Source organism: Schistocerca nitens, chromosome 6 (assembly GCF_023898315.1).
Source record: "Schistocerca nitens isolate TAMUIC-IGC-003100 chromosome 6, iqSchNite1.1, whole genome shotgun sequence".
NCBI lineage: Eukaryota > Metazoa > Arthropoda > Insecta > Orthoptera > Acrididae > Schistocerca > Schistocerca nitens.
Genome location: NC_064619.1, coordinates 292,233,535 through 292,248,862, shown reverse-complemented (window position 1 = coordinate 292,248,862; position 15,328 = coordinate 292,233,535).

Genomic DNA, 15,328 nt, shown 5'->3' with positions numbered 1-15,328 from the left:
TATGAGAGTAGGGGGATTTTTGTTAGTTGTTTTCTGGTGTTTTATTTTACATGAAACTGGTGGGGAGCTCACTTTAACTGTTGGCAACATTGATACTGACCATCAGATCAGGTATAGACCGAAAGTGTCCTTGGTAAACGCGTTCTTTTAGATATCCCCAGAAGTAAAAGTCACAGAAATTCAGATCAGGTCATCTCGAAGGCCATGCATCTGGAAAACCTCTGGAGAAAAAACATTCGTGGAAGGTTGCGTTTAGCAGATCATTCACTGGGCGAGCGTCATGAAGAGTTGCACCACCGTGCATGAAACGAGCGGTTTCCACACAGTTGTGCTCTTCCAAAGCGGGAATCACATGCTGTACAAGGTCTCGAAAAGGTTCAGAAGTCTCGGTACGCCTGACAGGCCCTCTATGTGTATTCAAAGAAGAACAGATCGAGTACCAAGGTGCTTGTAAATCCACAGCACATAGTCAGATGAAGAGAGTGCAATGGCTCTACATGCACATCACACGGTTTAAAAGTACCTCAAGTTCGGCAGTTCTTTGTATTCACTGTATGCTATAGTGTAAAATGTGTTACGAAACTCCATAGAACATCGCCTGGCCCCCTCAATCCGACCTGATCGGGATCCCAAACGCTCGAACAGTACTCAAGAATAGGTCGTATTAGTGTTTTATAAGCGGTCTCCTTTACAGATGAACCACATCTTCCCAAAATTCTAACAATGAACCGAAGACGACTATCCGTCTTCCCCACAACTGCCATTACATGCTTGTTCCACTTCATATCGCTCTGCAATGTTACGCCCAAATATTTAATCGATGTGACTGTGTCAAGCGCTACACTACTAATGGAGTATTCAAACATCACAGGAGTCTTTTTCCTATTCATCTGCATTAATTTACACTTATCTATATTTAGAGTTAGCTGCCATTCTTTATACCAATCACAAATCCTGTCCAAGTCATCTTGTATCTTCCTATAGTCATTCAACGACGACACTTTCCCGTACACCACAGCATCATCAGCAAACAGCCGCACATTGCTATCCGTCCTCTCCAAAAGATCATTTATGTAGATAGAAAACAACAGCGGACCTAACACACTTCCCTGGGGCACTCCAGGTAATACCCTCACCTCCGATGAACACTCACCATCGAGCACAACGTACTGGGTTCTATTACTTAAGAAGTCTTCGAGCCACTCACATACTTGGGAACCAATCCCATATGCTCGTACCTTAGTTAGGAGTCCGCAGTGGGGCATCGAGTCAAACGCTTTCCGGAGAGGAATATGGCATCCATCTGATACCATTCATCCATGGTTCGCAAGATATGTGAAAAAAGGGCGAGTTACGTTTCGCAGGAGCGATGCTTTCTAACGCCGTGCTGATGCATGGACAGCAACTTCTCTGTCTCAAGGAAATTCATTATATTCGAACTGAGAATATGTTCGAGAATCCTGCAACAAACCGATGTTAAGGATATTGGTCTGTAATTTTGACGATCTGTCCTTCTACCCTTCTTATATACAGGCGTCACCTGCGCTTTTTTCCAGTCGCTCGGGACTATACGTTGGGCAAGAGATTCGCGATAAATGCAAGCTAAGTAAGGAGCCAATGCAGTAGAGTACTCTCTGTTAAACCGAATTGTAATCCCATCCGGACCTGGCGATTTATTTATTTTCAACCCATTCAGCTGCTTCACAACCCCACACACAGGTCTGCAAAAAAATTAAAGTTGTTTGAAATTTGATAACTGACTTACGTACTTTTCAGCGCTGATTTCAAAAATGAAATCAATTTTTTTCTATCGCGTCAGGTTTTCTCACAAATAGGAAGTATTTTTGGGTATAATAAACTTTAAGCAATTTATCACCTTTTTTACAACGATATAAAATTTTATTTTATTTATAAATCATGTTCTAAACTACATTTCCAGCATATTTCCATTTCTCTTTAAACTCAGAAGTCCTTATAATAAATCTTTCACTTTCAATCGAAGCTTCTTCTATTGCTTTTCCGGCTGTGGACTCGTTGAGGATCATCTCTTTTTATCTTCCAGCAGTAGTCCGCTGTCATGTTGACGTTCCATCTTCCTTGATATCTTATTTCCATTTCTTTGATGTCTTGGTGGAATCTTTCGTCCTGCTCTTCAATTACATCACCAAGGTTTGCAGGGAAGTAGTCAAGATGTGAGTGGAGAAAATAAACTTTAATGCTCATGTTACAGCCCAGCTTCCTAAAGTTGTCGAGCATGTCTGCGACGATTGTCTTGTAGTTTGGATCTCTTTTGTTTCCTAGGAAACCGGTAACAACTAATGTAAAAGATGTCCATGCTGCCTTTTGTTTCCATTTTGTGCACAAAGTTGGGATCTGTCATTAGTTTTCTAATGTTTGGTCCTACAAAGATTCCTTCCCTTAGATTTGCCTCGGATAAACCAGAAAACTGCCCATAAAGATATCTGAAACACTCCTCTACTTTTGGCAATGCCTTAACAAATTGTTTAATCAGCCTCAACTTAATGTGAAGTGGTGGAAGTAACACCTTTTTGGGGTCCACAAGGCTTTTCCTCTCAACATTTTAATCCCTACCTGTAAGGTTTTTCTCAAGGGCCAAGTTTCTTTTGTGTAGTGTTGCTTTCTGTCTCTACTGTCCCATTCACAGAGAAAGCAAGAAAACTTTGTACAGCCACTTTGTTGACCAAGCAGCATTGAAATAACTTTTAAATCAACACATAGTGTCCATTTGTGGTTTGAATAGCAGAGTTTGCTTAAAACCAGTTCAAGGTTTTCGTAACATTCTTCTAAGTGAACCGAGTGTCCAACTGGTATAGAAGCATATTTATTGCCATTGTTAAGAATCAAGTCTCCACTCATCAGGAGCATATTCTATTGTGAAACGTGCCATAAGTCCAGGAACATCACTGCAAAACACCAGGTCACCTTCTTGAGAGAAGAAAGATACAACCTCCTTTTCCCTCGATCGATACAAAGAAAAGGATGTATCAGGAGCTAACATATGCTTATCTTTCAATCTATATCCTAAAACCTCTGCCGATTGTTTAGAAAGGCCTAGGTCTTTAACGAAATCGTTCAGTTTAGATTGTGAGAATGAAATGGGATCGGTTATGTCAGAATCGTAGCAATCTCTGTCTTCTTCACTATCACCTTGCTGAGCCAATGGCTCGTGATCATCTATATCAACGAAAGAATCTGGAGGAGAGGGTATTGGTAATTGAGGTCCATGAGGAACAGGGCGAATGGCTGATTGAATGTTGGGGTAAGAAATATCCTTTTTGTTTTTCAAATTGAAACCTCGTACGTTGCAAAAACAAAAACAGCAGTCATCACTATAATTTTTGTGCTTCTTCCAAACCATCGGTATTCCAAAACGTATATCTAGTATAAAAATGGCTAAATAACAGTTTATGGAGATCCTAAAAATCAAAATTCAAACTCACTAGAGTGCTGAAATAGCGAGAAAAGCTAAAACTAGACAAGCAGTTTGTGAAATAACTGTACGTGATGGAATTTTTTCACTATTTTTCCAGAAATCAGCGTTGAAAACACTATAAAAATCACTTAATAAATTTGAAACAATTTTTATGCCGCAGACCTTTGTTACAGCCACACTGTAATTATAAACACCGGGAACCTAACTGCGTCATGTGCTCGTGGAGCCACCAGGCGGTATTCAGTCTCGTGGTGGGCAGTGATTATAACGTTTTCACCCTTTAGAGTGTTTTAACAACTTACGGCAGGTTTTGATCAGATTTTCAGTGTTTCTGCGTAATTTATCCGAAGCGAGAGGAAGTACTCTGGCCTGGCTGGGTCGTTACTGCAGCGGAGTGTTCTCGCGGGCGCAGAAAGCGGCCGGCAGCATCCATCAGCGAGCGCCGCCCTTTGTTCGACCCGCCGCTGCCTCCGCCTCCGCCTCCACCTCCGCCACCCCGCGCCAAATGGACCTTCCGATCGGCCACCGATTTATTAATTAACAGAACGGAACACGGCAGAGCAGAGCAGCCTGGAAATAGCGCCGGCGGTAGGCGCTCTGGGAGCGGTGCGTGGTGTACATTGCGTGCAGCCAGTTCCATCACGCCACAGAGAACAGCCACGCAGCTACGTCGGTGCTTGCGAGTTGTCAAAGAGATCTATTGTTCTCCTCTTAACACCATTTTCTGGCGGTCAGATTGAATGTATACGTATGTGAGTCCAACGGCCACAGCGAGTTGAATACCAAAAGTATGCATTAAGGGACATATTACGACAGTGTTTATAACTGTAATTACGCTTTGCCGGCCGCTGTGGCCGAGCGGTTCTACGAGCTTCAGTCGGGCACCGCGCTGCTGCTACGGTCGCAGGTTCGAATCCTGCGTCGGGCATGGATTTGTGTGACGTCCTTAGGTTAGTTAGGCTTAGAACTACTTAAGTCTAGGAGACTGATGACCTCAGATATTAAGTCCCATAGTGCTTAGAGCCATTTGAACCATTTGTAATTACGCTTTGATCGCCTGCAGACGGAAATAAAGACAATAAATCAGTCTAATCTAAAGGCCGTAAAGTCAACTAAATACCTAGGTATTACGATTATGAACAATTTAAATTGGAAAGAACAAACAGAAAATGTTGCGGGGAAGGCTAACCAAAGACTGCGTTTTATTGGCAGGACACTTAGAAAATGTAACAGACCTACTAACGAGACTGGCTATACTACGCTTGTCCGTCCTCTTTTAGAATACTGTTGCGCAGTGTGGGATCCTTACCAGATAGGACTGACTGAGTACATCGAAAAAGTTCAAAGAAAGGCAGCACGTTTTGTATTACCGCGAAATATGGGAGAGAGTGTCACAGAAATGATACATGATTTGGGATGGACATCATTAAAAAAAAGGCGTTTTTCGCTGCGACGGAATCTCCTCACGAAATTCCAATCACCAACTTTTTTTTATGAATGCGAAAATATTTTGTTGACACCGATCTACATAGGGAGAAACGATCACCAAGATAAATTAAGGGAAATCACAGATGGTACGGAAAGACATAGGTGTTCATTATTCCCGCGCGCTATACGAGATTGGAATAATAGAGAATTGTGAAGGTGGTTCGATGAACCCTCTGCCAGGCACTTAAATGTGATTTGCAGAGTATCCGTGTAGATGTAGATGTAGATAGAAGATTATCGAGCAAGAAATCATCTCCAGACTTTACTGTTTTTGTTACAGAAACGAATATGTATAGTTATATACGGTCCAGTGACATTAATTTGTCCACCGCCTATGTTCGACGTCAGCGTACATACAATAAGTATTCGCATCCGGCAGGTGACAGTACTAGGAGTGGAAGGTATGTAAATGGTGTCAGAGGGACGCGGAAAACAGTGCAGTCGTTGTCGTAATGCTGAAACGCAGCGATTTATCTGACGTCAAACGGGGATGATCACTGGCTTTTTGGCCAACGGTGGCAGCATTTTCAAAACGGCTAAGTTTGTAGAACGATATTGTAGTGCCTGTGTTAATCCGAATTACAATGTTAAGTTCGTTTGGACATGGTCGTATGTCCGAAGGAACAGGCACTGTGGTGACCACAGCTGTTGTGAAATACATGGAATCTATTGGCAGTTGCGAGTATGGACTTCTATCAGCTGTATAGTGCATGTCGGACGGATCAACAGCGGCACTGCAAATAGTATTTATCTGCCGCTACCGGGCAAGTGGCTTCAAGCAAAATTTTTCCCCTATATGGAAATATACGTAATGGATGTAAGAGCACAGATGTAGACACATGATAGAGGAAATACGGAAGTTTGGCTCCGGCCGTCAGTCGTGCTCGGACAGTCAAGAGGTAAGAAGACAGCTCGCGAAAAGCGGGAAACCCGGGTTCGAGTCCCAAACTGGTAGAAATTTTCACTGTCGCCATTCAATTATACAGCTTCATATTCGCAACTGCGAATGCATTTCATGTAAATTGTTCGCTTGCCGCCATGGTTGAAGTATACTATGCGGGGCAAAATGGAGCTATCCAAAATTGGCGCTGTGGCAACTGTAGTGCTCCACGGGCCATATATGACGCGGGTAAACGACAATTGTGGAGATGTGTACGGGAGAACAGAAATACAGCTGTTGAGTAACTGACCGCCAAGGTCAAGTGAACCAAGTGTCTATCGGCAGTGTTTCCTCAACGACCGTTAAACGATCGTTGCCGCTTATGGGCCGATGCAGCAGGCTCTGGTTCATGCACTCTTGCTGACTGCTGTTCATCAGCGATGAAGGCTGGAATTTGCACGCCATTTCCGCAACTGGACGCCCACTGAGTGACGACATGTGGCCTTTTCAGATGAATAATGTTTTATACTTTGTCGGACTGACAGCTGTTGGCGTTTACTGCCCTGCAACAATCATTGGAACGGTTCAGGCAGGATGAGAGAGAGTTATGTTCTGGGGAATGTTTTCATGAAATTCCCTGGATGATCACATCATTCTCCAAGTTACAGTCGATCAAAACAAGTTCGCATCTTTCCTTGCGGACCATGTCCATCCCTCAATTCCGTTTGTTTTTTTCCTCGGCACGATGGCACCTACGGACAGTGCAATGTGTCACACAGCTGGAAGTGTACGATTGTTGTTAGAAGAGCACCAGGATGAGCTTGACGTACTCTCCAGGCCACCAAACTCTCCGGATTTAAACGCAGTCGAGAATGTGATGGCCCTCCTCGATCTGGCTTTGCGCTGTGGATTGTACAGCCCCAGTTGGCCCTGCAGTGGATCAGTATAACCCTAAATACGTGTCAGTACCTTCAAGAATCTCTATGTCTGTGTTCCTGCACGTCCACGCTGCTAAAGGTGGTTATGAAGGCTTTTGACAAGTGGTGACATTAATGTGATTGGACCGTGTAGTAACCTCCCCGCTGATGTTTGTTAATGACAATAATTTCCCCGCAAATAATGTTACAACAATAACCTCCCCGCAAAAAATGTAAAAAAGACTATATTTGAATGTTAATCGAAATAGAGCCAAATGTTGTTGAGCTCCCACAAAACATCGTTAAATTGAAATGAAAGCGACTGTACCTTCGCTACAGAAATATTGAAAAACAATGTCCCAATGTAAACTCGACACAAAAATTGAGAAATCAAGATTAATCCTTAAACCCACAATAATAGGGCAGCATCGCTGACCTTAGGCCCTGTGCAATAATTAATCTGATAAATTGATTCTGGCAGGAAAAGCATAGGAAATATTGTTTCAATTGGAATGATTCTTTTCTTAAAAATGATTGCTTTGAAAACAAAATTATTATTGGGGCATTTCTTGAACAAATTAATTACAATTAACAGATGTTATTGGCTGAGCGCAATGCTGCTTCATTACCTTATTTAACAATATACCTCGTCCCGAATCGTGACCAGAGACCCATGTCGACGCCTGCCGACTCCTCACACACAACTCCGACCGAGTCCAACTCGCAACTGAACTGTTCCTGCCGACTCGCTACACGCAACTGAACTGTCGCGCGCTCAAGCGCAGACTAGCAACGATAAACAACTCTCTGGTCAGAGATTCTGTCATGCCTCGCCATCGCTGTACTGAATACATACGTGACGTACGCGTTTCATAGCCCTCCACTGGGGGGGGGGGGGAATTTGGCAGCGATGGTGAGTCATTTGGACTTGCAATGAGCAACAAATTTTTTTAACTAATTAACTTTACAAACTGAGAATATACAGATATAGAACATGAAGTAAATATGGTGCACATGCACCGAGTACAAAACATATTAGACAATGACAAAATGTGTATACAATGAGTACAAAACATATTAACAAATGACATAAGTGCACATGAGCTGTAGTGCAAAAAAATGTACATACAATGAGTAGAGATCATGTTAGAAAAATGACAAAAGTGCACACGCACTGAAAAACTCTTTAGCATTTTCACCACAAATAAACGTAATGGCAAGAAATCATGTTGACAAGTGACATAAGTGCACATGCACTGTAGTTCAGAATATATCAGCAAATCACAATGTACATACAATGAGTAGTAATCATGTTAAAAAATGACAAAAGTGCACTCGCACTTAAATTCAGAATATATCAGCAAATCATAAAATGTATATACAATAAGTAGAAATCATGTTAGAAAAATGACAAAAGTGCACACGCACTGTAGTTCAGAATATATCAGCAAATCGAAAAAAAAATGTATAGGCCATGAATACAAATGATATTAGCGAAAAAATGATTTTCACTATGTTACAAGAATTAGAATAGGAAAGGGAAGGATTGCATCATGGTTGTAGCACTTTAGGTTGCACGCAGCTGCATTGAAAGTCCATATCTTTCCACAGAAGTACAACACCAAGTGAGACAATCTGAAGTTCCTTTCCCAGAAGTGTTTATCAGCGTAGCCAAGACACTGAAATGTCATAGTAATATTCCATGTTATCATTTTGGCAGTACATCAGGTACACCAAACAGTGGGACCATAATAACGTCTCCATCGCTCACGGTGATGGACAGCATGTCGTGTCAACACCACGCTCTTACAAGGCACACCAACGTAGAATTAGTGCAAAAACCAAATATAGTGCTCCATGATCAAGAGGATATACAGGACAAATGGATATTGCAGTAATTCAGGGTAGTTAGGTCAGAAGGTGAATGACATTAAGTCACATACTAGTCTTCATTGGGAATTACATTAGTAGTTGCTGGCATTCAGTGCCCAGTTATTGAACATTTCTGTACCATGTACGTAGTATTACAGAAAAATGTTCATTAATTGTTTTACAGAGAACATTGGCATTCATTGCCTAATTACAAATCATCAGTAGTCATTCGTTTTACAGAGAACATTGAAATTCATTGCCTAATTACAAATCATCAGAAGTCACTCGTTTTACAGAGAACATTTTACAGAGAACATTGGCATTCATTCCCTAATTACAAATCATAGAAGTCATTCGTTTTATAGAGAACATTGAAATTCGTTGCCTAATTACAAATCATGAGAAGTCATTAGTTTTACAGAGAACATGCCTAATCAGAAGTCATTACTTAAAACAGGAGGTAGTCAATAACATAGTATTACAGAATGACGTTGATAATTAATCATTGCTCATCCCAATACAGTAATCAGTAGCATTCATTTCCCAGTTACAAAGCATTATTAATTAATCATTGGTCATCTCAATACAGTAATCAGTAGCATTCATTTCACAGTTACAAAGCATTATTAATTAATCATTGGTCATCTCAATACAGTAATCAGTAGCATTAGCATTCATTTGTCAGTTACAAAGCATTATTAATTAATCATTGGTCATCAGCAGCATTCATTATTCAAGTGACATACTATTCAAAGCTAATCAGTATTACTCAGAACTCTCTTAAACTGGTATCATTATTTGGGACTGGTAATACATTTTTTTTGTTAGCAATGCATTGCTTTGGGTACTTATAGGGGAAAGCAAGAAGAGAAAAAGAAAAAATTTGCTTCTGGGTTGTTCCTATAAATGAAAATGTGTAACGTCATTCATCATGAGTCAGCTGTAGCAAGGTTATGAAACAAGTAGAGTATATGTAATCACATTCATAAATGACATAGATTTAATGAACAACTGCTTATAGCACATTAATTTCATAAATAATTTCTCCTGCAAAAATATATAAAAAAATGGATTATTAAGCTGAAAGAAGAAACGCATTTTATGCTGAAATGTAGTGAACTTCGAATTAACAGGTAGTGAAATGTGTATAAAGATGTGTTCCATAGCTGTCCTTTCCAAAACCTTCAGTCATTATACTATGCAATATAACACCTGCTGTCAAAGCGAACTGCAACAAATACTTAAATAACTACATAGCATGAATACATAACTTCCACATTATCCTCATCTGTAAAGAAAAAACTTCATTATCCATCACTTCATTATCTATATTATCATAGCTCCACCATTATCATCACCTGTAAAGAAAAACTTCATTATCCATAGTAGCATATTCTTCATCATTATTCATCTGCATTCATTATCATCTGCAAAAAAAATCACTTAATTACTCATTACATAACTATTCCTTATCTCTAGCATATTCCATCACTAAAAGTAAGATGTGTAGTTCTGTCTGACAGCCTGCATCAATCGCCTTGTATTCTGAAAGAAAACATTAGTTAAGACTGCTATTCTACGATGTGTATAGTATATTCTTGTTAATGCTTGTTAATCCTGATCCATTTACTCTTCCTCACGAGGTTTGCATCTTCTTTCGATCATTCCGAAGGTGAAATTCCCATTTCTGTTTAATTTATTTCTTTCACGCATCATTTCCTTCTGAAATTGATGAACAGAGATTAATGTCTTGCATTTAAATCATATACTCATTAAATAATGACTGGTTTATGGTAACATAATTAAGCATACAGCATAACATGACAGAAAACGTAATATGTGAAAAACTTATATAGTGTTCAGAGGCAGAAATGTAGTCAGTGTATCACAATGTAACAGTAAAGTAGTCACGATGTTGAGATATCATAAGGCAAAATGTCAAAGTCAACTGGTGTTTGCTATATCTTAACTATCTCATAGTGTATACAAACAAAACATGAAACAATCGTATATACCTAAGAAAGACAAAAAATGTGACGTACGTTGTGTTCAGCTTGTATGTTGTGTAGTTAATAGAGGCGAGAATTAAAGACTTCAATGGAGAGAAAATTTAATAAAATTAATATGTCACTAGATAACATAGCATAATTATTCATAAGATACGTAAGTTTCTCTGGAAAAAATGTGCACAGTCTGATATGTAACGACAAGAAGAGTGACCTGCTAACCTTACCTTGCCGGGCACTTGCCAAGAAAAAATACGATAATCATCAATAATTAGTCATGTGAATATAATTGCATAAGTGGTCATAAAATGTGTAAATTCGTCTGGAAAAATGTGCACGTAACAAGAAGAGCGACCTGCTAACCTTACCTTGCCGGGAACTTGCCAAGAAAAAATACGATAATCATCAATAAGTATTCACATACATATAATTGCATAAGTAGTCATAAAATGTGTAAATTCATCTGGAAAAATATGCACGGTCTGATGTGTAACGACAAGAAGAGCGACCTGCTAACCTTACCTTGCCGGGCACTTGCCAAGAAAAAATACGATAATCATTGGTAATTAGTCATGTGAATATAATTGCATAAGTGATCATAAAATTAGCAAAATGGTATTATAGCATGTTAAATCATAAAGTATTTTCATTCAATAAAAGGTTTGATGTTTGACCAATGGTGGTTGCCTTTGGATTTTCTGGTTCTCAAAGTTTCGACGTGTACAACATTGGGGTGAGGAATGCTGCGAATCCGATATGGACCTGCGTATAGAAGTTCAAATTCACTGCACCTACCTTTTCCTTTGTTGGATAAATAGTGTGTACGTACTAATATTTTCTGTCCAATGTGAAAGTCACGGCGTGTACAAACCTGTTTTTGCTGTCTTCTCCGGCGCTCTGCGGCACGTGTGATGTTGTTCAGCGCAATGTCGATTATTTCATGGTGTCGTAGTCGACGAGATGTAGGAAAGTTTACTAATTATTTAATTTTGTTATGTGGTTCAACATTTTTCAGTATAACAGACGGAGATAGCATAGTGGATTCATTTGGTATGGAATTAAATACATCCTGGAATGAGTGTATGTGTGTGTCCCAATCAATAAGTCTTTTGTGGCAGTACATTCTACACAGTTTACCAATTTCGTTCATTAATCGTTCACAAGGGTTCGAAGAAGCATGGTACTTGGATATATAGATCGGAGAAATGTTTCTAGTTCGTAACATACGTGTCCATACAGCAGAACGAAATTGTGATCCATTGCCGGAAATTACTTTCATCACATGCCCTACATGAAATAAAAAATGCTTTACAAATGCTTTCGAAACGGTTTTAGCAGTAGCTTTGCGTAACGGAGTGAAAGTAACAAATTTTGAAGTGAGTTCAACAGCGACAAAGATGTAGCAAAAACCTCTATTAGTTCTGGGAATCGGACCAAAAATGTCTACAGCGGCCATATGTCTTAATTTAACAGGTACAATGGGATATAATGGAGGAATATGTGAAGTTGTGTTTGACTTAGCTTTCTGGCAGATTTTACATGACGCCAAAACTCGTCGTATACGTTTCTCCATGTTGGCAAAATAACAGTTCTGTCTCAGTATAAGAAAACATTTTCTAGCTCCGTAATGTGCGTAATTTAAATGAGTATACCAGATTAATTTGTTAACAAGCTCGTCAGGAATGCATAATAACCAATTGTTGCTGTCAGGATGAGAGCGGCGAAACAGAATGTCATTGCGTACAGTGTAATGGTTTCTAATGGTAACATTATTCTTATCTTGCCAAAGGTGTTTAATCTCTTTCCATGCGTTGTCTTTATTTTGCTCTTTTGCTATGTCCTGTAATGACGACGAAATAAAATTTTCAAAAGCAACTTGTTGAATGTACATAACGCTGAAATTTGCTTTGCAGAAGTAGGTTGCGATGTCTTGCTCATTGTTGCGGAGAGAACGAGATAGTGCGTCTGCTACAATATTTTGTGTGCCGGGAATGTCATCTATTATAAAATTAAATTCCTGCAAATAAAGCTTCCATATGCTTAATCTGTCGTGAGTGAATTTAGCCGAAAGTAAGAATTTTATCGCTCTGTGGTCTGTGTAGACGGTGGTATGTCTTCCATAAAGAAAATGTCGAAATCTCGTAAAAGCCTATACAACACATAACGTTTCCAGTTCTGTAACAGAATAATTTCGTTCAGCAGGTGACAGAATGCGACTTGCAAATGCGATGTTTTTAATTACTGTTGAGCCATCTTCTTCAATTTCCTGAAAAATATGTACGCCTAAAGCGGTGTTGGAATTGTCGGTGGCAATCAAAAAAATTTCTGGTAAGATCTGGGTGCGATAAAAGTGGTGCATTCAACAAGGCGTGTTTCAAATAACATTCTCGTGAACAAGATTCTGCGTGTGAAAATAATTGCAACCTGTACTGTATCTGGTCAAATTCTATCGTACGTGCTGTTATTTACTGGAGGATGCTGAGGCATATCCACTATTTGAACTGTTCTGTTATTTCTTCCTGACGTATTACGCTATGGATGACACCTATTGTCTGGTTAATTCATGATAATATGTTGTTGCTGATGTTCTTGCTGCTGAAAAGATCGACTGTTATTAAATGATCGCTGAGAATTGTGCTCATTATTTTTACGTCTGTCATGATAGTCATTTCCATACGGTGCATTTGCGATAGGAATTGAAATACACTCCTGGAAATTGAAATAAGAACACCGTGAATTCATTGTCCCAGGAAGGGGAAACTTTATTGACACATTCCTGGGGTCAGATACATCACATGATCACACTGACAGAACCACAGGCACATAGACACAGGCAACAGAGCATGCACAATGTCAGCACTAGTACAGTGTATATCCACCTTTCGCAGCAATGCAGGCTGCTATTCTCCCATGGAGACGATCGTAGAGATGCTGGATGTAGTCCTGTGGAACGGCTTGCCATGCCATTTCCACCTGGCGCCTCAGTTGGACCAGCGTTCGTGCTGGACGTGCAGACCGCGTGAGACGACGCTTCATCCAGTCCCAAACATGCTCAATGGGGGACAGATCCGGAGATCTTGCTGGCCAGGGTAGTTGACTTACACCTTCTAGAGCACGTTGGGTGGCACGGGATACATGCGGACATGCATTGTCCTGTTGGAACAGCAAGTTCCCTTGCCGGTCTAGGAATGGTAGAACGATGCGTTCGATGACGGTTTGGATGTACCGTGCACTATTCAGTGTCCCCTCGACGATCACCAGTGGTGTACGGCCAGTGTAGGAGATCGCTCCCCACACCATGATGCCGGGTGTTGGCCCTGTGTGCCTCGGTCGTATGCAGTCCTGATTGTGGCGCTCACCTGCACGGCGCCAAACACGCATACGACCATCATTGGCAGCAAGGCAGAAGCGACTCTCATCGCTGAAGACGACACGTCTCCATTCGTCCCTCCATTCACGCCTGTCGCGACGCCACTGGAGGCGGGCTGCACGATGTTGGGGCGTGAGCGGAAGACGGCCTAACGGTGTGCGGGACCGTAGCCCAGCTTCATGGAGACGGTTGCGAATGGTCCTCGCCGATACCCCAGGAGCAACAGTGTCCCTAATTTGCTGGGAAGTGGCGGTGCGGTCCCCTATGGCACTGCGTACGATCCTACGGTCTTGGCGTGCATCCGTGCGTCGCTGCGGTCCGGTCCCAGGTCGACGGGCACGTGCAACTTCCGCCGACCACTGGCGACAACATCGATGTACTGTGGAGACCTCACGCCCCACGTGTTGAGCAATTCGGCGGTACGTCCACCCGGCCTCCCGCATGCCCACTATACGCCCTCGCTCAAAGTCCGTCAACTGCACATACGGTTCACGTCCACGCTGTCGCGGCATGCTACCAGTGTTAAAGACTGCGATGGAGCTCCGTATGCCACGGCAAACTGGCTGACACTGACGGCGGCGGTGCACAAATGCTGCGCAGCTAGCGCCATTCGACGGCCAACACCGCGGTTCCTGGTGTGTCCGCTGTGCCGTGCGTGTGATCATTGCTTGTACAGCCCTCTCGCAGTGTCCGGAGCAAGTATGGTGGGTCTGACACACCGGTGTCAATGTGTTCTTTTTTCCATTTCCAGGAGTGTACGTAGTTATTTCTTTGCTGCTGTGCGTTACTATTCGTTGTAGCTGAGACTATTAAAGTTTGGTTGACCTTGTAGACTGCATTGTTGGTTAGGTAAGCTAAGCGGCTGACTTTCATGCTGTTGCGGTGAAAAACATCTATTGTTACCAAAATGTGGTTGCGACTGCTGAAAATTTTGTACATACTGATGATTAAAATTTTTTCTGATATTAATGTTCTTGTAGTTGTCATTTCTGGAGCGTCTAATGAAAAAGTGTCACTTTCGGTATAACTTGTCTTATCGGGTTTTCTTGACTCATTCTTAATCCTAGATAGAGCAATAGTTAAAGAGCTGTTTTGATAGATATAAAGGATAGTAGAAGAGAAGGCAGCAGTGCAGAAAACTAAAGATGAAACAGCACTACTACAGCTCGGGGCCCTATGCACGCTACGGCACATATTCATTAAAGCGTAATGAATCCCCTGAGGTCAATTACGCGCTGCAAATACATTTCAGCTTTTGCGTTACAGGCAATGGCGGTAAAAATTCAGAAGTAAATTGTTGTATCCATGCTAATTCAAGTTTCTTCATTACAGGCAATGCTA